The sequence below is a fragment of the Anomaloglossus baeobatrachus genome, chromosome 4 (assembly GCF_048569485.1).
Source record: "Anomaloglossus baeobatrachus isolate aAnoBae1 chromosome 4, aAnoBae1.hap1, whole genome shotgun sequence".
In the NCBI taxonomy this organism is placed as follows: Eukaryota; Metazoa; Chordata; class Amphibia; order Anura; family Aromobatidae; genus Anomaloglossus; species Anomaloglossus baeobatrachus.
Genome location: NC_134356.1, coordinates 231383033 through 231398339, shown reverse-complemented (window position 1 = coordinate 231398339; position 15307 = coordinate 231383033).

The window sequence follows — 15307 nt, the reverse complement described above, 5'->3', positions numbered from 1 at the left end:
TATTCAAGTTAGTCCGGGGATAGAACATATATTTTTTGGGGGGTGATTAGGGAGCTACATATTTTGGCTAGGAATAGGGGAGCTCACCAACGTGGCGGGAAGCGCCGTGGATTTCTCGGAAGGGAAATTATGTTTTACAGTTACATGCTTTTTGTTGTATTTGTTATATTTGCAAGGTGGGGAAAGGGAGTGTCGATTTTGTGGTACCAACTGTGATTCTAGTGTCGAACATCTCGTCTTCCTTGATGCAGGGGCCCATAGGGGAGGGAGTAGTAAAAGCAGAATACCCAGGTAAACATGATACAGATAACTACGTGGAATGTTAAAGGGCTGAGATCACCTAACAAACGAGCAATGATATTGAGACATCTGAAAAGACTAAAGACAGACATTGCCTTATTACAGGAAACCCACTTGGGGGGGGAGGACTTTTTCCGCATGAAGAAACATTGGGTGGGCACCGTTTACGGGGCAGCGGCACAAGGTAGAAAAGCGGGCACTATGATTCTAATAAATAAACAATTCAGTCATGAGGTAGTGGCACATGAGGCAGACGACCATGGAAGGTGGCAGCACTTAACAATCGTTAGTCCAGCGGGTAAACTCAGTATTTATAATGTCTATGGCCCAAATTCACAACAAATCACATTTCATGATGACATAAAGGCCACCATATTAGCAGATGGGGAGGCTAACATTATAGTGGGAGGCGATTTTAACACTGTCCCAGACTCAGCTGAAGATAGGAGGAGGGGCGAGGAGGGGACAGCTAATGTGGGCAGGAGTTTAGACAATAGGGATGTAACATTAGAAGACGTAGGACTGAAAGACATCTGGAGACTAACTCACCCACATGACAGAGAGTATACACACTTCTCTCACCCTCATGATAGCTGCTCACGTATTGATCAGTTCTGGATCTCGCAAGACTTACTGAGTGGAACGCAAGATTGTGTGATAGAGAATATGGTGATCTCTGATCATAGTCCGGTGAGATTGGGCATTAGAGAGAAATTCAGGAGAGGTACAGATATCATATGGAGATTCCCATCGTTCCTTCTCAGGCAAGATAATTTCCATAAGGTGCTACAGGAGTGGTGGGGAGAATTCGCAGAGGACAATAAGGAACATAGAGAGTCCCCAGTGATATTTTGGGAAACGGCAAAAGCGGTCCTAAGGGGCCGTCTGGTGGGGTACGCAGCCATGATCAAACGGAAAACCAATGAGAATTATAATTTCCATAGTGAAGCAGTACGGGTAGCATATACAAATTATGTGACAAATAGATCTCCCATGACAAAAGGCAGATGGTTGGAGGCAAAAGAGGGATTTGACGAATGGGCCAAAAAAAAGGAACAACTATTCTGGTCGCACAAGGAGGTTGACTTACATAGGTTTGGCAACAAGGCGGGAAGGATGTTGGCCAATCTGGCAAGGGGCAGCAGAAAGATGACAGTGATCTCTAAACTGAAAACAAAGGGGGGAGAGGTGACTACGGATCCTAAGGACATTAATAAACTGTTGGGAGATTACTATAGAAAACTATATGGGTCAGGGAATAACGACATGACTGATGAGGCAGAGTGGCTAAGACAAGCCCAAATGCCTAGCTTGACGGAGGAAGATTTGAGTGCCTTAAACGCAGATATCACAGTAGAGGAGGTGACGAGAACAATTGGGGAGCTTAACACCAACAAGGCACCGGGACCTGACGGTTTCAATAGTGAATTCTATAAGGCTCTGAAGGATCTGATCTCGCCGGATCTAACCTCAGTCTTTAATGCTTTCCTGGGAGGGGCGGAAATACCCAAAAATTCCAACATAGCATATATTAAATTACTCCCCAAGGGAACCAAGGACCTGGATGATCCCTCTAGTTATAGACCTATATCGCTCATAAATCAGGATTTAAAAATTATGTCCAAGATCATGGCTAATAGACTGGCCGAGATCTTACCTAGGATCATTACGAATCACCAGGTGGGGTTTATTAAGGGGAGAAATGCCGTTACCAATATCCGAAAGACAATTCTAGTGGTAGACGCGGTTAGACTGGGTCTCACTGAGGGAGGGGCTAGACCTGCCCTAGTTACACTTGACGCAGAAAAAGCGTTTGATAATGTAAATTGGGGGTGGTTAGACAGGGTAATGGAGGCCATAGGGATTGTGGGCAAGATGAGACTTTACATTAGAAACCTTTATGCCAACTCGGGAGCTAGGGTACACACTCCGGGCTTTCTATCAGACGTGTTCCCTTTGATGAAGGGAACAAGACAGGGCTGCCCATTATCTCCTCTTTTATTCAACCTGGCAATCGAGCCGTTGTCAAGAATACTACAGGGACAAAATAGCTTTAAAGGAATCAAGATAAGGGGTTCAGAAGTAAAGACAGCGCTTTTTGCTGATGACATCATACTTTATATGGGGGACCCCGGTGCGGATTTGCCACAGACTCTTGCCTTGATTGAAAAATTTGGCTCATTCTCCGGTTTCAAACTGAACAAAAAAAAATGCGAGATCATGTTCCTAAAGGGGCATCATGGGACAATGGGGGGACAAATAAGGGATGGCTGTCTATGTGGAATTCCTATAGCACAATCTTCAATTAAATACCTGGGAGTGCATATAGGAAGATCGGTGGAAACAATCTATAACTTGAATTATGGACCGCTAATCAGGAAAATTACAGTTCAATTAAAGGGATGGAAAGGTCTGCCACTTCCATTACTGGCAAGATGCCACCTGATAAAAATGATGAGCTTTCCTAGGCTGCTGTATCCCTTCCAGACAATCCCGCTATTGCTAAAACTAAAGGATGTGAATAAGCTCAACTCCGCGTATACAGAATTTCTGTGGAGGGGAAGGAAACCCAGAATAAAGCTGCGTACGCTGATGAAGTCAGCAGAGGAGGGAGGTCTAAACTTTCCAGATGTCCAAGGGTATAATCTTGTATGTATCATGAGGCATGTAATTGATTGGGTGAGAGGAACGAGTAGGCACTCAGATCATGCGATGGAAACTAAATATGCGTCACCGTGGGATCTGACGTCCATTCTACACTCCCCACTATCCAGGGTTGAAGGGCACATAAGGAACTCAATTATATTCCGAGACACCATGCTAACATGGAAGTCGGTAAGGAAAAAACTGGGGCTCTCATGGAAAGTGTCCAAGTACTTGAACCCCTGGGCATTCCCAAATTTTCCCCTGGGACGAGAAAACAAGCTATTTACTAGATGGAAAGAGAGGGGAGTCAGGAGAATGATAGATGTTATGAATGTGGAGGACAGGAGGTGGATGACAGGTCGGGAAGTGCTGGATAAGTACAACCTTAATAGCTCACATGTCATCCAGTATGAACAATTGAAACATGGAATAATAGGAGACCTGGGTGTGGTTGGAAGAGAGCTGAACAGAAGTTCGATTGATGAGTTACTGGAATGTGATGTAACAAGTATAAATGTCTCTAAAATTTATCGATCGCTAAGGGGGGTGCTTATCTCACGGGAGGATAGTCGGACTTTAAAAGCGTGGGGGAAACAATTGGGAAGGGAAGAAGTGGTGGATGATATACTGAGAGGATGGGTACAAGTGCGGAAACACATTACCAATGAGAGATGGAGAGACACTCAATTCAGAATTCTACATAGGGCCATTATAGGTTTCAACATACCAGGTAGGGATAGGTGGTGTCCTAAGTGTCAAAAAGAAAAAACGGATATGCTACATGGGCTATGGGAATGTGAGACAATCGCTAGGTTCTGGAACCAAGTCAGACTATTTGCCCAGTCAACATGGGGAATTTTCAGCAAACTAGACTTAATGGTGTGGATTTTCCACTCCTTTGAGGGAGGAGTAGGAGGAGGACCGAACACGCCGGAAAAGAGGAAATACGCAATAATGCATGACATAGCCATGATAGCTAAGCGTTGCATCTTAAAACACTGGATTCAAAGGGAGGGCCCATCCATAAAGGAGGTTGTGGGCGAACTACACAACCTTCTGAGGTGGGAAAAACTAGAAGCGGAGAGGGATAAAGATGGGTTGACAGCCAAGTTTTTTGTGAGATGGAGACATTTTATTGAAAGCCAATTCACACAGGGAGAAATAATTAACCTGATGGCACCTTTTGTTCACTCAGAGTGGTATATCCTGAGCGATATCCAGGACAGCCTGGGTAAACTGAGAATCACCTAGGAGGGGGCTCTGGCGGGAGGGGGAGACGAGACGGTTGGGAATACCAAGACACGCTAGCAAAATTGAAATCATTCAGGGACGACACAGAGATTTAACGAATTGTATTGCATATGTTATATTATATTTCATTACCTATGTTTTGGTTTAATGTTACTGTATACTATCTTAAATCGAACAGCAACATGGAACTCCAAATTGGGGTATCACCCACCTCTATGTCACATTTTGTCAGACGAATGTTCTTCTTTTGCAATGATACTTGTCATGTTTTTACAAATTTGAAAAATCAATAAAAAACGTTTTGGAAAAAAAAAAAAAAATAGCAATATACCAAAGACGTTCCACAGTATTAACAGCAAAATAGCTGGACCAGCAGTGGAGCTAAATAATGATAAAGTAGACCTAAAGCATAACTTTTAATATATATGCAGATAAAAAGTGAACAACGTTCACTGGTGAGAATTAAAACCAAAGGTACCAATGGTCCACCAAAATGGAGACCGAATGGTTAGTAAGGCACATAAATACAGCCCTGAGTCAAAAAATCCTCGGCTAGCTAAAGGTGGGATATAAAATATCACATAAATCCTCCACCAAAAAGCCAGCTGAGGTATACAGGTTAAATACACACGAAGAAAAAATGTACCTTCCTTATTCAAAAGTCCCAATAGGGGGGAGGTGTATACGTGTGTAACATGGGGGAGGAGCCCCAGTACTCTGGTCCAAACAGCCGTAGAAATAGATCCCTTAATCAACGGGAACGGTCTTACCAGATCCAGAGGTTAATAGCGGGCAGCATACCAGCATAGTGGCTCTGAAGGAGGCTGTCAGTCAGCACGTCAAATCCCATAAAGAAGCCAAGACCTGTATCAGGCAGTAAAACAAATGTTCCCACTCCCAACGTTTCATGTATGGATCATCAGGGGAGTCCAGGTGGGATAACAATAGGGGCTGTCGCTAGGTGTCTCCCATAGCAAATCAGTCCATTAATGCCCGGATCACTGAAAAGTAAAGAATGAAGAGTGTTACCTGCCAGGCCATATTCACCGTGCCCCATAGTGTAAAATACTCACCGCGCTCTAGCGTATACCAGGACTCAAATTCAAAGTTGCCGCGCTTAGCGTCCAGGGGCACGCTCCATTTATAACCCGGCGCATGTGCAGAAGAGTCCTGTTCCATGACGCGCACTCCCAGAATAACTCCGAACCGGAAGTGTCGCGTCATCGGTTACTGCGTCGCAAGGAAGCCACGGCAGCCTTACCTGATGTCGTCACATCCAGGTAAGTGGAACGCAAGCTATTCATACCATGAGAATACACATGGCGTTACCATAGCGATATGGATGCCATGTGTAATAGCTGCAAATCAAATTATAATATTGGGCACGCAGGTACAAGCCCACAGCATGCCGGTATACATTAGCATTGTCACCGATCAGGCTAGAACATCAATAGATTAGGAAACCTAGACATGTGTGGCCACAAGAATGTATAGTTAAGATTGTAAAGTTAATATATCATGAGGGTGACCTCACGGGGGGGAAGGGGCTACCACCTAGTTAAAAAAGATTACTATAGGTGCTGGGAGGACCCGGCCAGACTGCAGGCTCGTATGGTGGACCGTGCATATCAGTGACACATGGCTGATAAACCCGGTACCCCACAGAGAACCAAAACCCAAAAACCTGAGGAGGTATTGATAAAGCACACAAAGAGGAGGTAATAGTCCAAGAAACCGCTCATCACAGGGGTAACTGAGAGGTATGGGAAAAAGGAGGGGGGGGGGAACTAAGGTGCACACTAAAGGCTGACCCTACGCTAATAATGACCCTACCTAACATTTGGGGGTCGGCACCCTAAGAATCCCACACCCATGGTGCCTCCACTCGGGTGTCGACTATCCCTCCTAGGAGTACCCTAGTCCTAAGGTGCTCCTAAGAAGGGTGTGAAGGAAAGAGATTCATTTAGTCCCGTCGGCACCATGGTATTGAGACTGTAGATCCAGAAACATTCTTTCTGAAGGATGATCTTATCCCAATAACCGCCACGTAGGGGGGGACGGATTAAATCTATCCCCATCACTTTGAGGCTTCCCAGATCGCCATTGTGGAAGGCATTAATGTGTCTAGCCACCGGTGTGTCGTTTTTCTTGATAATGTCATTTTTATGTTCCCCTATTCTACGTCTCATCTCTCTAATGGTTTTACCCACATAGAGTTTTCCACATCCACAGCTTACCCTGTACACTACCCCCTTTGATTTGCAGGTTATCAAGGACCTAATGGGGAATTTTTTGCTGCCATTGGAGTTCATGAATTCTTTACCCTCCTCTACAAATCTACAGTTTACACAGTCATGACATCTAAAGCAGCCTTTGGCCCCATCAGTTGTCATGGCTGGCCTATCCTACTGAAAATGACTATGTACAAGTCTGTCACTAAAAGACCTTGCCTTTCTGAAAGTGATCGACGGATGACTCAATAGATGTTTATCAATTGTGGGGTCCATGTGCAAGATGGGCCAGTACTTGGACAATGTTCTCCTTAGGTCTACTGCACCATTATTGTATGTTGTAATAAATCTCAAGATGTCACGGGGGGCATCATAACTGTGATTTGGGTTCAGCAGACCTGCACGGTCCAAATTACAGGTGGATTTGTATGCTTTTTTGATTACCTCTTCAGGATACCCTCTCTCTATCAGGCGTCCCAACAAGTCAACAGATTGTGTTCAAAAGGTAGCATCGTCAGAGCAATTTCTCCGCATTCTCACGAACTGTCCCTTGAGACTGCAAAGGGCCCAAATATTATTATTGCACAAGGACAGTCTTCTGTTGGTGTATGCTACAGGGCTCACCAATAGGTCATGTTTTCAAGCATTGCACATGTGATGGAATTATTCTGTTCAATACTATGGAAATCCTGAAACCATCATCTGTTGGTGGGCCGTGAGGACTGGAGTTGGAGAAACTGTTGTAAAAGACATATATGTAATCAGTGGTGTACTGCCAATGGAGGCAGATTATGCTGCCGCTATAAGGTCCAGTGCCAGCGCTGGCATCACACTTTCTACTGTATTGGCATGACTCCCTCCATCATTCTCTTGATGTGTCTGAGCTCTGATGTCTCAACACAGCTATGCAATTAAATCACTACTGCACTCCCATTGTGCCAAAATGTATAGCGCTGCAAAATACTCGCCATACACCAAAGTAGCGGGGAAAAGAGAAAAGGTATTTATTTTTAATTCTACAAGTACACTGGTAGCCAATGGCCATTATACTATATGGAGGACTATGGGGGTGTATAATAATATATGGAAGACTATGGAGTGCATGATGTGTGGCGCCCTGGACAAGCCAGGACGTGACAGGTACTGCAACAACACACCCCACACCCCGGTTAGGCACATCAGCCGCACACACAAAATCCTTGTTGTCTCCCTCCAGGGGCTGATGTCCACACCAGGTGGGGCGGAAACCAGGTGGTTGGCTCCACCCACCGAGGAGTTCACAGTCCTGGAGGCGGGAAAAAGAGTTGAGTTCAGTTTGGAGTTGAGTTTGGAGTGGAGGAAGTAGTAGTGGAGGAGCTGACTGGCCGTGTCCGGGTACGTGGCCCATGCACAGAAACAGCAAGGTTGGCAGACGGTGGTGACCATCTGCAGGCGAGGCCGATTGACGCACAACCGTAAGGATCGGGGACGGGCGGTGGCCCGCCAGTACCGGATCGGGGAGCGAAGAGAAGCCAGCACCATTCGGCAGGGCCTACGGACCCCGACCAGGCTTGGGGTCACCGTTAAACCGGTCCAATCCGTCAGCGACCGTGAAGGGAAATACAGCTACCGCCACAGCTAGAGTTCCCAGGGCCAGCGCCTGCGGGCAAAAGGAGCTCCTCCAGCAAATATACTGCTGGGGAGCGGGTTACCGGTGGGAAGCCATCGGGGCCAAGAACAACACCGGTGCAGGGAGAGACAGTTACCGCCAACCTACCGGGAGTGATCGCCGCAGCCGTCTGTGGGACTCGTCCATCCAGCCGTTTGTTTCACCAGAGACTCCGTGTACGTTACTGGCTGAGTAAGTACCACCGTGCCGTCTGGCACTGCGCTGCCCCCGCGACCCTGCACCCGGCCAAGCCCCGCAATCCACCTTCCAGTCAACAACTCCGGGCCCCGGGACCACCAAAATCCCCCTACCCACGGAGGGGAGAGAAACATCCCAGCTGCTCCCTGTCATCGCTCCCGGGATCCCCGTACAGAGCAGCGGTGGTGCCCCAACCTCACCACACACCGCGGGTGGCATCACAAACCGACATCCCAAACCCCAACAGACCACGCCTTTCACTCACGGGCGAGGAGCGCCGCTCGAGTCCCCGGATCCGACCCACCGCTCGAGCCACCGAGCAGCAGCAGCAGCAGCCAGACCCGAGCCGCAAGCGCGGTCGAGCAGCGCACCCCCCGCCCGCGACAGATGCTATTTGGAGGACTATGGGGTGTGCATTAGAATATATGGAGGACTATGGGAGTGCATTATACTATTTGGAAGACAATGGATGGTGCATTATAATATATGGAGGACTATGTTGTGCATTACTATATATGGAGGACTATAGAGGTGCAATGAATTATACTATATGGAGATCTATGAGGAGTGCATTATAATATATGGAGGACAATGGGGGGTGCATTATAATATATGGAGGACTGTGAGGTGCATTATCATATATGAAGAACTATGGGAGTGAATTATAATATATGGGATTATTATGAGAGTGCATTATAATGTGCGGAGGACTATGGGGTGCATTATACTATACAGAGGACTAGGAGGGTGCATTATACTATATGGAGGACTATGGTGTGCATTATAATATACTGAGGACTATGGGGGGTGCATTACAATATATTGAGGACTATGGGGTTATATTATACTATAAGGAGGACTATGGGGAGTGCATTATAATATATGGGGGACAAAGGGGGTGCATTATAATATATGGAGGACTATAAGGGTGCATTACAATATATTGAGGACTATGGGGGTGCATTATACTATATGGAGGACTATGGGGACTGCATTATAATATATGGGAAACAATGGGGGTGCATTATAATCTATGGAGGACTATGATGTGCATTATCATATATGAAGGGCTATGGGGGGTGAATTATATTATATGGATGACTGAGAGTGCATTATGTGCGCAGGTCTATGGGGTGCATTATGCTATATGGAGGACTATGGGGGTGCATTATACTTTATGGAGGACTATGAGGGTGCATTACAATATATTGAGGACTATGGAGGGTGCATTATAAAATATGGAGGACTAGTAGGACTGAGAGTGCATTATAATGTGTGTAGGACCGTGGGGTACATTATACTATATGGAAAATTATGGGGATGCATTATACTCTATGGGGAACTATTGGGTGCATTAAACTATATGGAGGACTAAGGGGGTATATTATACTATACGGAGGACTATGGGGGTGCATGATATTATATAAGTGACTATGTGGAGGCTAATATACTATTTAGAGGGCAATGTAGGGGCCAATATAATAGTTGGAGAGCTATGAATGAGTCTTTATACTTTATGGAGCTGTATTTGAGGGCCATTATACACAAGGGCTGTTGTACAGTGTGAAGGCTTGTGTGGGTCCATCATACTTTTCCAGGGTAGTTGAGGGTGTGTGTGTAGGATACTATGAAGGAATTTACTATGGGGTATCATACAGTATTTGTGGGGCACTTTTGTTGGCATCATACTTCATGGGTGAAATCAAAGGGGAATCTGGGGGCTTTGAAAACATGGGAAGGGAGCAATTAGAATTTCAGCTATTATGTTAGGGAGTCCATAGATTTCTATGTACGCTCTTGCATGTAGTGTGTGTAGATGATAAGACAAGACCAACTTTAAACCAAGAGCAGAATGTCTGTGATGAAAAGGTTAATAACTAGTATTGGTGCTAGCAGTTTTAACATTTACCATTTCACCAGTGCTTACAAACATGGAAATCAGGAAAACCATGAAAGAAGGAATTTCTTCAGTGTTCTCATTGCCAGTCAAACAGCAGTGTCTTCAAGCTTAATCCTCTTTCTTACCTTTCTCATTATCACTTTTTTCCAGCTTCTCATTTCACCATTACATTCTAGACTGTGGATGAAGAAATTGTCATATACTGAATTAGGATTAGATCAAATACATCCGACACATGGTAGAACTCACTTATGGAGACTCCAAGCACAATAGGAAATCAGAAAAAACGGAGTCATATTCCAATTAATTAGATATAAGAAGTATAAATTTTATTACATATAATTCATAAATTACATAGACAAAGAAGGGGGAGATCAAGTGCAAGAAGATAGGGCAGCAATTACCGCAGAGGAAAAGTTCTTGGGAAGCACAGTATCAGTTTTAATGCAGATGGCAGCATGTTACAAGGACCGGCAGCGTTTAAGCAAAACCACACATGGTGAGACACCGTAGTTGTGATAGGTCGCGGGCACAGGAGACAACCCAGCAATTACAAAAGATAAACACCTAACCAGCACTGGAGGTCACACTGCACACACAGGTGGAAGCACTCACTGTATTATCACATATAAATCCAAGTACCCGATAACACTGTGCTCACAACCTGTTCATGTGCTGCATACCAATGCAGTGAAGATTAAATGTTCCCTTACCTAGAGACTGGTAGGATTAATTGTATATAGTAGATAAAAGGGTTAATCCAATTGCGGGTTAGCTTATGTCCCAGCGGTCAAAATCCCTATACAAAGGTGATAAGGGAGCCCGCTGCGCTGTCAGTAACATGCTGCAATCATGCAGTAAACGGAGGTAAAGAGTTTATTCGTGCTTACCCATTTAAAGTAGCTCAGCAGTAAGTGCTGTCCAGGGGGCCCCGACGCTGCGTTTCGCGTAGGGCATCTTCGGGGGGCCATAAATTAATCCTGTGTGCAGGGCTATTTATAGCCGGTTATACCGGCGAGGCGATTGTCATAAGTTGCGCATGCGTAGCGCGAGCAGACGCCGCGGGCACGTCACTTCCGGCCTCACTGATGCGGAGGGTCAGGGAAATCCCAGGTGACGTCAGATAGTCCCACCCGCATCACTGACAGAGGCCTTCCGAGTTGCACCCAGGCTGTCAGCTGACGCCACGCATGCGCAGGCAATCACGACGCAGGCTTGCTCCAAAATTTTCAATAACTTATGACAATCGCCTCGCCAGTATAACCGGCTATAAATAGCCCTGCACACAGGATTAACGTATGGCCCCCCCGAGGAAGCCCTACGCAAAACGCAGCGTCAGGGCCCCCTGCACGGCACTTACTGCTGAGCTACTTTAAATGGGTAAGCACGAATAAACTCTTTACCTCCGTTTACTGCATGATTGCAGCATATTACTGACAGCGCAGCGGGCTCCCTTATCACCTTTGTACAGGGATTTTGACCGCTGGGACATAAGCTAACCCGCAATTGGATTAACAGGTTGTGAGCACAGTGTTATCGGGTACTTGGATTTATATGTGATAATACAGTGAGTGCTTCCACCTGTGTGTGCAGTGTGACCTCCAGTGCTGGTTAAGTGTTTATCTTTTGTAATTGCTGGGTTGTCTCCTATGTCCGCGACCTATCACAACTACGGTGTCTCACCATGTGTGGTTTTGCTTAAACGCTGCCGGTCCTTGTAACATGCTGCCATCTGCATAAAAACTGATACTGTGCTTCCCAAGAACGTTTCCTCTGCGGTAATTGCTGCCCTAACTTCATCTCCCCCTTCTTTGTCTATGTAATTTATGAATTATATGTAATAAAATTTATACTTCTTATATCTAATTAATTGGAATATGAATTAGGATTAGTAGTTTCCAAGTTTAAGGAATAAATGTGCACCATTACCTAACTGCACAATGCTGTATGCAAACTCTATTATAACACTGTATAAAATATAAGTCTGCACATCACTTTTTTTCTTAAATATAGACCAAAATACAGTTAGGTCCAGAAATATTTGGACAGTGACACAATTTCCGCGAGTTGGGCTCTGCATGCCACCACATTGGATTTGAAATGAAACCTCTACAACAGAATTCAAGTGCAGATTGTAACGTTTAATTTGAAGGTTTGAACAAAAATATCTGATAGAAATTGTAGGAATTGTACACATTTCTTTACAAACACTCCACATTTTAGGAGGTCAAAAGTAATTGGACAAATAAACCAAACCCAAACAAAATATTTTTATTTTCAATATTTTGTTGCGAATCCTTTGGAGGCAATCACTGCCTTAAGTCTGGAACCCATGGACATCGCCAAACGCTGGGTTTCCTCCTTCTTAATGCTTTGCCAGGCCTTTACAGCCGCAGCCTTCAGGTCTTGCTTGTTTGTGGGTCTTTCCGTCTTAAGTCTGGATTTGAGCAAGTGAAATGCATGCTCAATTGGGTTAAGATCTGATGATTGACTTGGCCATTGCAGAATGTTTCACTTTTTTGCACTCATGAACTCCTGGGTAGCTTTGGCTGTATGCTTGGGGTCATTGTCCATCTGTACTATGAAGCGCAGTCCGATCAACTTTGCAGCATTTGGCTGAATCTGGGCTGAAAGTATATCCCGGTACACTTCAGAATTCATCCGGCTACTCTTGTCTGCTGTTATGTCATCAATAAACACAAGTGACCCAGTGCCAATGAAAGCCATGCATGCCCATGCCATCACGTTGCCTCCACCATGTTTTACAGAGGATGTGGTGTGCCTTGGATCATGTGCCGTTCCCTTTCTTCTCCAAACTTTTTTCTTCCCATCATTCTGGTACAGGTTGATCTTTGTCTCATCTGTCCATAGAATACTTTTCCAGAACTGAGCTGGCTTCATGAGGTGTTTTTCAGCAAATTTAACTCTGGCCTGTCTATTTTTGGAATTGATGAATGGTTTGCATCTAGATGTGAACCCTTTGTATTTACTTTCATGGAGTCTTCTCTTTACTGTTGACTTAGAGACAGATACACCTACTTCACTGAGAGTGTTCTGGACTTCAGTTGATGTTGTGAACGGGTTCTTCTTCACCAAAGAAAGTATGCGGCGATCATCCACCACTGTTGTCATCCGTGGACGCCCAGGCCTTTTTGAGTTCCCAAGCTCACCAGTCAATTCCTTTTTTCTCAGAATGTACCCGACTGTTGATTTTGCTACTCCAAGCATGTCTGCTATCTCTCTGATGGATTTTTTCTTTTTTTTCAGCCTCAGGATGTTCTGCTTCACCTCAATTGAGAGTTCTTTAGACCGCATGTTGTCTGGTCACATCAACAGCTTCCAAATGCAAAACCACACACCTGTAATCAACCCCAGACCTTATAACTACTTCATTGATTACAGGTTAACGAGGGAGACGCCTTCAGAGTTAATTGCAGCCCTTAGAGTCCCTTGTCCAATTACTTTTGGTCCCTTGAAAAAGAGGAGGCTATGCATTACAGAGCTATGATTCCTAAACCCTTTCTCCGATTTGGATGTGAAAACTCTCATATTGCAGCTGGGAGTGTGCACTTTCAGCCCATATTATATATATAATTGTATTTCTGAACATGTTTTTGTAAACAGCTAAAATAACAAAACTTGTGTCACTGTCCAAATATTTCTGGACCTAACTGTATAGCTGGAGACTAGTTTACAGGATGAGATGCTTCTCTGATTATTATCACTTTTTCGAAGAGGGTCAAGATCATAAACTGGCTTCTCTTAATGGTGGCTGGGCTGCAGCACCATTCATAGCACAGAGCTCACAAGACAACATTCACATCAGCGTTTTTTTGGCTGACTGCAAAAAAACGCAAAACGCAAGTGACTGGATCCATGATAAATGCGTTGTCTTTTCAATGCTTTTTTCAATGGAATGACGTTAAGATGCGTTTGCATGCATTATTTACTGGATCCGTTATTGTGCAGTTTTTTACCTTGGGTCAAAAACGCTATTTGTAGCGTTTTTGTCCTGTGTCCAAATACTGCATGTCACTGGATCCTGACTATACTGCACGCAAGCGCATGTGAACGGTCGTATGCTGATAGGGAGGATCCAGTTTGCTGCACTGAGCATGCCCAGAACCAGCCTGGCATAAATACTCCATGATATATGATTCTCTCTCTCTCGCCGCTCTCTCTCCTCCCTCCTTTCTCTCCTCCCGATCGCATGACTCCAATGCCCGCCCATAAACTGAAAGTTAAAGGATCCTGTCAAATAAAGGCCCTGTCACACACAGAGATAAATCTGCGGCAGATCTGTGGTTGCAGTGAAATTGTGGACAATCAGTGCCAGGTTTGTGGCTGTGTACAAATGGAACAATATGTCTATGATTTCACTGCAACCACAGATCCGCCACAGATTTATCTCTGTGTGTGACGGAGCCTTAACACTTGCGTTTGCATGCGTTCACCACTTAAGGGCGCTTTATACGCTACAATAAATCTTACGATGTGTCGGCGAGGTCACGTCATAAGTGACGCACATCCGGCATCGTAAGTATGATTGTAGCGTGTAAAACCTCTGTGCAATTGCGATTGAACGAAAATCCGTTCATCGCATGCACGTCGTTCATTTCTCAAAAATTGAACGTGCGGTTTTGCAATGTTCCCGAGGCAGCACACATCGCAGTGTGTGACACCCCGGGACATTGAACGACAGCTTTCATCCGTCCGCGGCTCCCGCCGACAATGCGGAAGGAAGGTGGTGGGCGGTATGTTAACGTCCCGCTCATCTCCGCCCCTCCGCTTCTATTGGCCGGCGGCCGCGTGGCGTCGCTGTGACGCCGAACATCCCTCCCACTCCAGGAAGTGGATGTTCGCCGCCCGCAGCGAGGTCGTATGGACGGGTGAGGTCGTATGGACGGGTAAGTACGTGTGACCGCTTTTAATAGATTGTGCGGCACGGTCAAAAAATTAAACGTGCCGCACATACGATGGGGGCGGGTCACATCGCATACGATATAAATTGAAAGGTGTAAAGCAGGCTTTAATCAACAGGATCCAGTAACATGCAGTTTGCATTTTTTTGACGTCCTTCAAAAAAACGCTGATATGAAACCAGCCTTACGAGAGGGGGCAGGGGAAGCTAGG